General features: G+C 44.2%; 8 non-coding genes across 8 annotated transcripts; all 8 read right to left on the reverse strand.

Annotated features, from left to right (window-relative positions):
• Positions 1–654: 654 nt before the first annotated feature.
• trnaq-uug (transfer RNA glutamine (anticodon UUG)) lies at positions 655–726 on the reverse strand. Its single transcript has one exon. It is a non-coding gene; the product is annotated as a tRNA-Gln (tRNA).
• A 5,354-nt stretch (positions 727–6,080) lies between these two features.
• trnaq-uug (transfer RNA glutamine (anticodon UUG)) lies at positions 6,081–6,152 on the reverse strand. The gene has a single exon. It is a non-coding gene; the product is annotated as a tRNA-Gln (tRNA).
• A 606-nt stretch (positions 6,153–6,758) lies between these two features.
• trnaq-cug (transfer RNA glutamine (anticodon CUG)) lies at positions 6,759–6,830 on the reverse strand. The gene has a single exon. It is a non-coding gene; the product is annotated as a tRNA-Gln (tRNA).
• A 1,963-nt stretch (positions 6,831–8,793) lies between these two features.
• On the reverse strand, positions 8,794–8,865 carry trnaq-uug (transfer RNA glutamine (anticodon UUG)). The gene has a single exon. It is a non-coding gene; the product is annotated as a tRNA-Gln (tRNA).
• A 606-nt stretch (positions 8,866–9,471) lies between these two features.
• Positions 9,472–9,543, reverse strand: trnaq-cug (transfer RNA glutamine (anticodon CUG)). The gene has a single exon. It is a non-coding gene; the product is annotated as a tRNA-Gln (tRNA).
• A 606-nt stretch (positions 9,544–10,149) lies between these two features.
• trnaq-uug (transfer RNA glutamine (anticodon UUG)) lies at positions 10,150–10,221 on the reverse strand. The gene has a single exon. It is a non-coding gene; the product is annotated as a tRNA-Gln (tRNA).
• A 606-nt stretch (positions 10,222–10,827) lies between these two features.
• Positions 10,828–10,899, reverse strand: trnaq-cug (transfer RNA glutamine (anticodon CUG)). Its single transcript has one exon. It is a non-coding gene; the product is annotated as a tRNA-Gln (tRNA).
• Positions 10,900–12,860: 1,961 nt separating this feature from the next.
• On the reverse strand, positions 12,861–12,932 carry trnaq-uug (transfer RNA glutamine (anticodon UUG)). Its single transcript has one exon. It is a non-coding gene; the product is annotated as a tRNA-Gln (tRNA).
• Between the last annotated feature and the right edge of the window lie 35 nt (positions 12,933–12,967).

A 12,967-nucleotide genomic window follows, 5' to 3' on the forward strand; every position in this document is an offset into this window, starting at 1 on the left:
GGATCGCTGGATTCAGAGCCCAGAGTGCTTACCATTACACCATGGAACCTTTGCTGAGCAGTTCCCTCGATTCTTTTCTCAAAATCAACAACATTACCATCTCCACCATTATACTTTGTCTCGGCCTGGTCTCATCCTTAACTTCAGCTTGCCCAATTGCCCCTCTGCTAAGCTTCGGTTCTGAGCAAATCACATAGCTGCCTTGATGGCTATCGGTTCACAAATCTCAGCTTCTATTTCACACTGCTCATAGCAGCTTGTATTACAGTCATGCCAGGTAAAATGAGTATAATCTTTGCAAGGCACTGCTGCACGAAAGATGAGCAATTGTTAACTTTTTTCGAGAATATGAAGTGCAATGACTACGTTTCAAGAAGCACTGATTTCAATTTCAACAAATATGCCAGCCGAATGCAGCTTGCAAAGAAAATGTTGAGAAATCTGCTGTGCAGTGAAACGAAGCACTGGACAATACACATCTTTCTCCCCCGCTTATTTGGAACTGGGAATGAGAGGTTGAGCCAATCATCTGATGTCGAGACAATAAATCAACCGTCATCGATCCAGGCAGCAAACGGTCCCGTAACCGTGGTTGGTATGCAGATGCCAAGTTTGTATGTCCCAAATTTCCAGCAGCTGGGACAACAAGAATTCAGGTTCCACCGAGATTTAAACTCGGATCGCTGGATTCAAAGTCCAGAGTGCTCACCATTACACCATGGAACATTTGCTGGTAAATTCATTTGGATCTTTTCTTAAAATCAACAACATTACCGTCTCCACCATTATACTTTGTCTCGGCCAGGTCTCATCCTTAACTTCAGCTTGCCCACTTGCCCCTCTGCTAAGCCTCGGTTCTGAGTAAATCACGCAGCTGCCTTGATGGCTATCGGTTCACAAATCTCTGTTTCTTTTTCATACTGCTCATAACAGCTTGTATTGCAGTCCTGCCAGGTAAAATGTGAATAATCTTTGCAAGGCACTGCTGCACGATAGATAAGCAATTGTCAACTTTTTTCGAGAATACGAAGTGCAATGTCTACGTTTCAAGAAGCACTGCTTTCAATTTCAACAAATATGCCAGCCGAATGCAGCTTGCAAAGAAAATGTTGAGCAATCTGCTGTGCAGTGAAACGAAGCACTGGACAATGCACATCTTTCTCCCCCTCTTATTTGGAACTGGAAATGAGAGGTTGAGCCTATCATCTGATGTCGAGAACAATAAATCAACCGTCATCGATCCAGGCAGCAAATGGTCCCGGAACCGTGGTTGGTATGCAGATGCCAAGTTTGTATGTCCCAAATTTCCAGCAGCTGGGACAACAAGAATTCAGGTTCCACTGAAATTTGAACTCAGATCGCTGGATTCAGAGCCCAGAATGCTTACCATTACACCGTGGAACCTTTGCTGAGCAGTTCCCTCGATTCTTTTCTCAAAATCAACAACATTACCATCTCCACCATTATACTTTGTCTCGGCCTGGTCTCATCCTTAACTTCAGCTTGCCCACTTGCCCCTCTGCTAAGCTTCGGTTCTGAGCAAATCACACAGCTGCCTTGATGGCTATCGGTTCACAAATCTCAGCTTCTTTTTCACACTGCTCATAGCAGCTTGTATTGCAGTCCTGCCAGGTAAAATGAGTATAATCTTTGCAAGGCGCTGCTGCACGAAAGATGAGCAATTGTTAACTTTTTTCGAGAATATGAAGTGCAATGCCTACGTTTCAAGGAGCACTGCTTTCAATTTCAGCAAGTAGGCCAGCCGAATGCAGCTTGCAAAGAAAATGTTGAGCATTCTGCTGTGCAGTCAAACGAAGCACTGGACAACACACATCTTTCTCCCCCTCTTATTTGGAACTGGGAAGAAGAGGTTGAGCCTATCATCTGATGTCGAAAACAATAAATCAACCGTCATTGATTCAGGCAGCAAACGGTCCCGTAACTGTGGTTGGTATGCAGATGCCAAGTTTGTATGTCCCAAATTTCCAGCAGCTGGGACAAAAAGAATTCAGGTTCCACCGAGATTTGAACTCGGCTCGCTGGATTCAGAGCCCAGAGTGCTTACCATTACATCATGGAACCTTTGCTGAGCAGTTCCCTCGATTCTTTTCTCAAAATCAACAACATTACCATCTCCACCATTATACTTTGTCTCGGCCTGGTCTCATCCTTAACTTCAGCTTGCCCACTTGCCCCTCTGCTAAGCTTCGGTTCTGAGCAAATCACATAGCTGCCTTGATGGCTATCGATTCACAAATCTCAGCTTCTTTTTCACACTGCTCATAGCAGCTTGTATTACAGTCCTGCCAGGTAAAATGAGTATAATCTTTGCAAGGCACTGCTGCACGAAAGATGAGCAATTGTTAACTTTTTTCGAGAATATGAAGTGCAATGACTACGTTTCAAGAAGCACTGCTTTCAATTTCAACAAATATGCCAGCCGAATGCAGATTGCAAAGAAAATGCTGAGAAATCTGCTGTGCAGTGAAACGAAGCACTGGACAATACACATCTTTCTCCCCCGCTTGTTTGGAACTGGGAATGAGAGGTTGAGCCAATCATCTGATGTCGAGAACAATAAATCAACCGTCATCGATCCAGGCAGGAAACGGTCCCGTAACCGTGGTTGGTATGCAGATGCCAAGTTTGTATGTCCCAAATTTCCAGCAGCTGGGACAACAAGAATTCAGGTTCCACCGAGATTTGAACTCGGCTCGCTGGATTCAGAGCCCAGAGTGCTTACCATTACATCATGGAACCTTTGCTGAGCAGTTCCCTCGATTCTTTTCTCAAAATCAACAACATTACCATCTCCACCATTATACTTTGTCTCGGCCTGGTCTCATCCTTAACTTCAGCTTGCCCACTTGCCCCTCTGCTAAGCTTCGGTTCTGAGCAAATCACATAGCTGCCTTGATGGCTATCGATTCACAAATCTCAGCTTCTTTTTCACACTGCTCATAGCAGCTTGTATTACAGTCCTGCCAGGTAAAATGAGTATAATCTTTGCAAGGCACTGCTGCACGAAAGATGAGCAATTGTTAACTTTTTTCGAGAATATGAAGTGCAATGACTACGTTTCAAGAAGCACTGCTTTCAATTTCAACAAATATGCCAGCCGAATGCAGATTGCAAAGAAAATGCTGAGAAATCTGCTGTGCAGTGAAACGAAGCACTGGGCAATACACATCTTTCTCCCCCGCTTGTTTGGAACTGGGAATGAGAGGTTGAGCCAATCATCTGATGTCGAGAACAATAAATCAACCGTCATCGATCCAGGCAGGAAACGGTCCCGTAACCGTGGTTGGTATGCAGATGCCAAGTTTGTATGTCCCAAATTTCCAGCAGCTGGGACAACAAGAATTCAGGTTCCACCGAGATTTAAACTCGGATCGGTGGATTCAAAGTCCAGAGTGCTCACCATTACACAATGGAACCTTTGCTGGTAAATTCATTTGTATCTTTTCTTAAAATCAACAACATTACCGTCTCCACCATTATAATTTGTCTCGGCCAGGTCTCATCCTTAACTTCAGCTTGCCCACTTGCCCCTCTGCTAAGCCTCGGTTCTGAGTAAATCACACAGCTGCCTTGATGGCTATCGGTTCACAAATCTCTGTTTCTTTTTCATACTGCTCATAACAGCTTGTATTGCAGTCCTGCCAGGTAAAATGTGAATAATCTTTGCAAGGCACTGCTGCACGATAGATAAGCAATTGTCAACTTTTTTCGAGAATACGAAGTGCAATGTCTACGTTTCAAGAAGCACTGCTTTCAATTTCAACAAATATGCCAGCCGAATGCAGCTTGCAAAGAAAATGTTGAGCAGTCTGCTGTGCAGTGAAACGAAGCACTGGTCAATACACATCTCTCTCCCCCGCTTATTTGGAACTGGGAATGAGAGGTTGAGCCTATCATCTGATGTCGAGAACAATAAATCAACCGTCATCGATCCAGGCAGCAAACGGTCCCGTAACCGTGGTTGGTATGCGGATGCCAAGTTTGTATGTCCCAAATTTCCAGCAGCTGGGACAACAAGAATTCAGGTTCTACCGAGATTTGAATTCGGATCGGTGGATTCAGAGCCCAGAATGCTTACCATTACACCATGGAACCTTTGCTGAGCAGTTCCCTCGATTCTTTTCTCAAAATCAACAACATTACCATCTCCACCATTATACTTTGTCTCGGCCTGGTCTCATCCTTAACTTCAGCTTGCCCACTTGCCCCTCTGCTAAGCTTCGGTTCTGATCAAATCACACAGCTGCCTTGATGGCTATCGGTTCACAAATCTCAGCTTCTTTTTCACACTGCTCATAGCAGCTTGTATTGCAGTCCTGCCAGGTAAAATGAGTATAATCTTTGCAAGGCACTGCTGCACGAAAGATGAGCAATTGTTAAATTTTTTCGAGAATATGAAGTGCAATGACTGCGTTTCAAGAAGCACTGCTTTCAATATTCAACAAATATGCCAGCCGAATGCAGATTGCAAAGAAAATGCTGAGAAATCTGCTGTGCAGTGAAACGAAGCACTGGGCAATACACATCTTTCTCCCCCGCTTGTTTGGAACTGGGAATGAGAGGTTGAGCCAATCATCTGATGTCGAGAACAATAAATCAACCGTCATCGATCCAGGCAGGAAACGGTCCCGTAACCGTGGTTGGTATGCAGATGCCAAGTTTGTATGTCCCAAATTTCCAGCAGCTGGGACAACAAGAATTCAGGTTCCACCGAGATTTAAACTCGGAACGGTGGATTCAAAGTCCAGAGTGCTCACCATTACACAATGGAACCTTTGCTGGTAAATTCATTTGTATCTTTTCTTAAAATCAACAACATTACCGTCTCCACCATTATAATTTGTCTCGGCCAGGTCTCATCCTTAACTTCAGCTTGCCCACTTGCCCCTCTGCTAAGCCTCGGTTCTGAGTAAATCACACAGCTGCCTTGATGGCTATCGGTTCACAAATCTCTGTTTCTTTTTCATACTGCTCATAACAGCTTGTATTGCAGTCCTGCCAGGTAAAATGTGAATAATCTTTGCAAGGCACTGCTGCACGATAGATAAGCAATTGTCAACTTTTTTCGAGAATACGAAGTGCAATGTCTACGTTTCAAGAAGCACTGCTTTCAATTTCAACAAATATGCCAGCCGAATGCAGCTTGCAAAGAAAATGTTGAGCAGTCTGCTGTGCAGTGAAACGAAGCACTGGTCAATACACATCTCTCTCCCCCGCTTATTTGGAACTGGGAATGAGAGGTTGAGCCTATCATCTGATGTCGAGAACAATAAATCAACCGTCATCGATCCAGGCAGCAAACGGTCCCGTAACCGTGGTTGGTATGCGGATGCCAAGTTTGTATGTCCCAAATTTCCAGCAGCTGGGACAACAAGAATTCAGGTTCTACCGAGATTTGAATTCGGATCGGTGGATTCAGAGCCCAGAATGCTTACCATTACACCATGGAACCTTTGCTGAGCAGTTCCCTCGATTCTTTTCTCAAAATCAACAACATTACCATCTCCACCATTATACTTTGTCTCGGCCTGGTCTCATCCTTAACTTCAGCTTGCCCACTTGCCCCTCTGCTAAGCTTCGGTTCTGATCAAATCACACAGCTGCCTTGATGGCTATCGGTTCACAAATCTCAGCTTCTTTTTCACACTGCTCATAGCAGCTTGTATTGCAGTCCTGCCAGGTAAAATGAGTATAATCTTTGCAAGGCACTGCTGCACGAAAGATGAGCAATTGTTAAATTTTTTCGAGAATATGAAGTGCAATGACTACGTTTCAAGAAGCACTGCTTTCAATATTCAACAAATATGCCAGCCGAATGCAGCTTGCAAAGAAAATGTTGAGCAATCTGCTGTGCAGTGAAACGAAGCACTGGAAAATACACATCTTTCTCCCCCGCTTATTTGGAACTGGGAATGAGAGGTTGAGCCTGTCATCTGATGTCGAGAACAATAAATCAACCGTCATCGATCCAGGTAGCAAACGGTCCCGTAACCGTGGTTGGTATGCAGATGCCAAGTTTGTATGTCCCAAATTTCCAGCAGCTGGGACAACAAGAATTCAGGTTCCACCGAGATTTGAACTCGGATCTCTGGATTCAAAGTCCAGAGTGCTCACCATTACACCATGGAACCTTTGCTAGTAAATTCATTTGTATCTTTTCTTAATATCAACAACATTACCGTCTCCACCATTATACTTTGTCTCGGCCAGGTCTCATCCTTAACTTCAGCTTGCCCACTTGCCCCTCTGCAAAGCCTCGGTTCTGAGTAAATCACACAGCTGCCTTGATGGCTATCGGTTCACAAATCTCTGTTTCTTTTTCATACTGCTCATAACAGCTTGTATTGCAGTCCTGCCAGGTAAAATGTGAATAATCTTTGCAAGGCACTGCTGCACGATAGATAAGCAATTGTCAACTTTTTTCGTGAATACGAAGTGCAATGTCTACGTTTCAAGAAGCACTGCTTTCAATTTCAACAAATATGCCAGCCGAATGCAGCTTGCAAAGAAAATGTTGAGCAATCTGCTGTGCAGTGAAACGAAGCACTGGACAATACACATCTTTCTCCCCCGCTTATTTGGAACTGGGAATGAGAGGTTGAGCCTATCATCTGATGTCGAGAACAATAAATCAACCGTCATCGATCCAGGCAGCAAACGGTCCCGTAACCGTGGTTGGTATGCAGATGCCAAGTTTGTATGTCCCAAATTTCCAGCAGTTGGGACAACAAGAATCCAGGTTCCACCGAGATTTGAACTCGGATCGCTGGATTCAGAGCCCAGAGTGCTTACCATTACACCATGGAACCTTTGCTGAGCAATTCCCTCGATTCTTTTCTCAAAATCAACAACATTACCATCTCCACCATTATACTTTGTCTCGGCCTGGTCTCATCCTTAACTTCAGCTTGCCCACTTGCCCCTCTGCTCAGCTTCGGTTCTGAGCAAATCACATAGCTGCCTTGATGGCTATCGGTTCACAAATCTCAGCTTCTTTTTCACACAGCTCATAGCAGCTTGTATTACAGTCCTGCCAGGTAAAATGAGTATAATCTTTGCAAGGCACTGCTGCACGAAAGATGAGCAATTGTTAACTTTTTTCGAGAATATGAAGTGCAATGACTACGTTTCAAGAAGCACTGCTTTCAATTTCAACAAATATGCCAGCCGAATGCAGCTTGCAAAGAAAATGTTGAGCAATCTGCTGTGCAGTGAAACGAAGCACTGGACAATACACATCTCTCTCCCCCGCTTATTTGGAACTGGGAATGAGAGGTTGAGCCTATCATCTGATGTCGAGAACAATAAATCAACCGTCATCGATCCAGGCAGCAAACGGTCCCGTTACCGTAGTTGGTATGCAGATGCCAAGTTTGTATGTCCCAAATTTCCAGCAGCTGGGACAACAAGAATTCAGGTTCCACCGAGATTTAAACTCGGATCGGTGGATTCAAAGTCCAGAGTGCTCACCATTACACAATGGAACCTTTGCTGGTAAATTCATTTGTATCTTTTCTTAAAATCAACAACATTACCATCTCCACCATTATAATTTGTCTCGGCCAGGTCTCATCCTTAACTTCAGCTTGCCCACTTGCCCCTCTGCTAAGCCTCGGTTCTGAGTAAATCACACAGCTGCCTTGATGGCTATCGGTTCACAAATCTCTGTTTCTTTTTCATACTGCTCATAACAGCTTGTATTGCAGTCCTGCCAGGTAAAATGTGAATAATCTTTGCAAGGCACTGCTGCACGATAGATAAGCAATTGTCAACTTTTTTCGAGAATACGAAGTGCAATGTCTACGTTTCAAGAAGCACTGCTTTCAATTTCAACAAATATGCCAGCCGAATGCAGCTTGCAAAGAAAATGTTGAGCAGTCTGCTGTGCAGTGAAACGAAGCACTGGTCAATACACATCTCTCTCCCCCGCTTATTTGGAACTGGGAATGAGAGGTTGAGCCTATCATCTGATGTCGAGAACAATAAATCAACCGTCATCGATCCAGGCAGCAAACGGTCCCGTAACCGTGGTTGGTATGCGGATGCCAAGTTTGTATGTCCCAAATTTCCAGCAGCTGGGACAACAAGAATTCAGGTTCTACCGAGATTTGAATTCGGATCGGTGGATTCAGAGCCCAGAATGCTTACCATTACACCATGGAACCTTTGCTGAGCAGTTCCCTCGATTCTTTTCTCAAAATCAACAACATTACCATCTCCACCATTATACTTTGTCTCGGCCTGGTCTCATCCTTAACTTCAGCTTGCCCACTTGCCCCTCTGCTAAGCTTCGGTTCTGATCAAATCACACAGCTGCCTTGATGGCTATCGGTTCACAAATCTCAGCTTCTTTTTCACACTGCTCATAGCAGCTTGTATTGCAGTCCTGCCAGGTAAAATGAGTATAATCTTTGCAAGGCACTGCTGCACGAAAGATGAGCAATTGTTAAATTTTTTCGAGAATATGAAGTGCAATGACTACGTTTCAAGAAGCACTGCTTTCAATATTCAACAAATATGCCAGCCGAATGCAGCTTGCAAAGAAAATGTTGAGCAATCTGCTGTGCAGTGAAACGAAGCACTGGAAAATACACATCTTTCTCCCCCTCTTATTTGGAACTGGGAAGAAGAGGTTGAGCCTATCATCTGATGTCGAGAACAATAAATCAACCGTCATTGATTCAGGCAGCAAACGGTCCCGTAACCGTGGTTGGTTTGCAGATGCCAAGCTTGTATGTCCCAAATTTCCAGCAGCTGGGACAACAAGAATTCTGGTTCCACCGAGGTTTAAACTCGGATCGCTGGATTCAAAGCCCAGAGTGCTCACCATTACACCATGGAACCTTTGCTGATAAATTCATTTGAATCTTTTCTTAAAATCAACAACATTACCGTCTCCACCATTATAATTTGTCTCGGCCAGTTCTCATCCTTAACTTCAGCTTGCCCACTTGCCCCTCTGCTAAGCCTCGGTTCTGTGTAAATCACACAGCTGCCTTGATGGCTATCGGTTCACAAATCTCTGTTTCTTTTTCATACTGCTCATAACAGCTTGTATTGCAGTCCTGCCAGGTAAAATGTGAATAATCTTTGCAAGGCACTGCTGCACGATAGATAAGCAATTGTCAACTTTTTTCGAGAATACGAAGTGCAATGTCTACGTTTCAAGAAGCACTGCTTTCAATTTCAACAAATATGCCAGCCGAATGCAGCTTGCAAAGAAAATGTTGAGCAATCTGCTGTGCAGTGAAACGAAGCACTGGACAATACACATCTTTCTCCCCTGCTTATTTGGAACTGGGAATGAGAGGTTGAGCCTATCATCTGATGTCGAGCACAATAAATCAACCGTCATCGATCCAGGCAGCAAATGGTCCCGTAACCGTGGTTGGTATGCAGATGCCAAGTTTGTATGTCCCAAATTTCCAGCAGCTGGGACAACAAGAATTCAGGTTCCACCGAGATTTGAACTCGGATCGCTGGATTCAGAGCCCAGAGTGCTTACCATTACACCATGGAACCTTTGCTGAGCAGTTCCCTCGATTCTTTTCTCAAAATCAACAACATTACCATCTCCACCATTATACTTTGTCTCGGCCTGGTCTCATCCTTAACTTCAGCTTGCCCACTTGCCCCTCTGCTAAGCTTCGGTTCTGAGCAAATCACATAGCTGCCTTGATGGCTATCGGTTCACAAATCTCAGCTTCTTTTTCACACTGCTCATAGCAGCTTGTATTACAGTCCTGCCAGGTAAAATGAGTATAATCTTTGCAAGGCACTGCTGCACGAAAGATGAGCAATTGTTAACTTTTTTCGAGAATATGAAGTGCAATGACTACGTTTCAAGAAGCACTGCTTTCAATTTCAACAAATTTGCCAGCCGAATGCAGCTTGCAAAGAAAATGTTGAGCAATCTGCTGTGCAGTGAAACGAAGCACTGGACAATACACATCTTTCTCCCCCGCTTATTTGGAACTGGGAATGAGAGGTTGAGCCTATCATCTGATGTCGAGAACAATAAATCAACCGTCATTGATTCAGGCAGGAAACGGTCCCGTAACCGTGGTTGGTTTGCAGATGCCAAGCTTGTATGTCCCAAATTTCCAGCAGCTGGGACAACAAGAATTCAGGTTCCACCGAGATTTAAACTCGGATCGCTGGATTCAAAGCCCAGAGTGCTCACCATTACACCATGGAACCTTTGCTGATAAATTCATTTGAATCTTTTCTTAAAATCAACAACATTACCATCTCCACCATTATACTTTGTCTCGGCCAGGTCTCATCCTTAACTTCAGCTTGCCCACTTGCCCCTCTGCTAAGCCTCGGTTCTGAGTAAATCACACAGCTGCCTTGATGGCTATCGGTTCACAACTCTCTGTTTCTTTTTCATACTGCTCATAACAGCTTGTATTGCAGTCCTGCCAGGTAAAATGTGAATAATCTTTGCAAGGCACTGCTGCACGATAGATAAGCAATTGTCAACTTTTATCGAGAATACGAAGTGCAATGTCTACGTTTCAAGAAGCACTGCTTTCAATTTCAACAAATATGCCAGCCGAATGCAGCTTGCAAAGAAAATGTTGAGCAATCTGCTGTGCAGTGAAACGAAGCACTGGACAATACACATCTTTATCCCCCGCTTATTTGGAACTGGGAATGAGAGGTTGAGCCTATCATCTGATGTCGAGCACAATAAATCAACCGTCATCGATCCAGGCAGCAAACGGTCCTGTAACCGTGGTTGGTATGCAGATGCCAAGTTTGTATGTCCCAAATTTCCAGCAGCTGGGACAACAAGAATTCAGGTTCCACCGAGATTTGAACTCGGATCGCTGGATTCAGAGCCCAGAGTGCTTACCATTACACCATGGAACCTTTGCTGAGCAGTTCCCTCGATTCTTTTCTCAAAATCAACAACATTACCATCTCCACCATTATACTTTGTCTCGGCCTGGTCTCATCCTTAACTTCAGCTTGCCCACTTGCCCCTCTGCTAAGCTTCGGTTCTGATCAAATCACACAGCTGCCTTGATGGCTATCGGTTCACAAATCTCAGCTTCTTTTTCACACTGCTCATAGCAGCTTGTATTGCAGTCCTGCCAGGTAAAATGAGCATAATCTTTGCAAGGCAATGCTGCACGAAAGATGAGCAAATGTTAACTTTTTTCGAGAATATGAAGTACAATGACTACGTTTCAAGAAGCACTGCTTTCAATTTCAACAAATATGCCAGCCGAATGCAGCTTGCAAAGAAAATGTTGAGAAATCTGCTGTGCAGTGAAACGAAGCACTGGACAATACACATCTTTCTCCCCCGCTTATTTGGAACTGGGAATGAGAGGTTGAGCCAATCAGCTGATGTCGAGAACAATAAATCAACCGTCATCGATCCAGGCAGCAAACGGTCCCGTAACCGTGGTTGGTATGCAGATGCCAAGTTTGTATGTCCCAAATTTCCAGCAGCTGGGACAACAAGAATTCAGGTTCCACCGAGATTTAAACTCGGATCGGTGGATTCAAAGTCCAGAGTGCTCACCATTACACCATGGAACCTTTGCTGGTAAATTCATTTGTATCTTTTCTTAAAATCAACAACATTACCGTCTCCACCATTATACTTTGTCTTGGCCAGGTCTCATCCTTAACTTCAGCTTGCCCACTTGCCCCTCTGTTAAGCCTCGGTTCTGAGTAAATCACACAGCTGCCTTGATGGCTATCGGTTCACAAATCTCTGTTTCTTTTTCATACTGCTCATAACAGCTTGTATTGCAGTCCTGCCAGGTAAAATGTGAATAATCTTTGCAAGGCACTGCTGCACGATAGATAAGCAATTGTCAACTTTTTTCGAGAATACGAAGTGCAATGTCTACGTTTCAAGAAGCACTGCTTTCAATTTCAACAAATATGCCAGCCGAATGCAGCTTGCAAAGAAAATGTTGAGCAATCTGCTGTGCAGTGAAACGAAGCACTGGACAATACACATCTTTCTCCCCCGCTTATTTGGAACTGGGAATGAGAGGTGGAGCCTATCATCTGATGTCGAGAACAATATATCAACCGTCATCGATCCAGGCAGCAAACGGTCCCGTAACCGTGGTTGGTATGCAGATGCCAAGTTTGTATGTCCCAAATTTCCAGCAGCTGGGACAACAAGAATTCAGGTTCCACCGAGATTTAAACTCGGATCGCTGGATTCAGAGCCCAGAGTGCTTACCATTACACCATGGAACCTTTGCTGAGCAGTTCCCTCGATTCTTTTCTCAAAATCAACAACATTACCATCTCCACCATTATACTTTGTCTCGGCCTGGTCTCATCCTTAACTTCAGCTTGCCCAATTGCCCCTCTGCTAAGCTTCGGTTCTGAGCAAATCACATAGCTGCCTTGATGGCTATCGGTTCACAAATCTCAGCTTCTATTTCACACAGCTCATAGCAGCTTGTATTACAGTCATGCCAGGTAAAATGAGTATAATCTTTGCAAGGCACTGCTGCACGAAAGATGAGCAATTGTTAACTTTTTTCGAGAATATGAAGTGCAATGACTACGTTTCAAGAAGCACTGATTTCAATTTCAACAAATATGCCAGCCGAATGCAGCTTGCAAAGAAAATGTTGAGAAATCTGCTGTGCAGTGAAACGAAGCACTGGACAATACATATCTTTCTCCCCCGCTTATTTGGAACTGGGAATGAGAGGTTGAGCCAATCATCTGATGTCGAGACAATAAATCAACCGTCATCGATCCAGGCAGCAAACGGTCCCGTAACCGTGGTTGGTATGCAGATGCCAAGTTTGTATGTCCCAAATTTCCAGCAGCTGGGACAACAAGAATTCAGGTTCCACCGAGATTTAAACTCGGATCGCTGGATTCAAAGTCCAGAGTGCTCACCATTACACCATGGAACATTTGCTGGTAAATTCATTTGGATCTTTTCTTAAAA

Source organism: Somniosus microcephalus, unplaced genomic scaffold (genome assembly GCF_052327205.1).
Source record: "Somniosus microcephalus isolate GS21.2 unplaced genomic scaffold, FLI_Smic_1.0 unresolved_chr4, whole genome shotgun sequence".
Classification (NCBI taxonomy): Eukaryota; Metazoa; Chordata; class Chondrichthyes; order Squaliformes; family Somniosidae; genus Somniosus; species Somniosus microcephalus.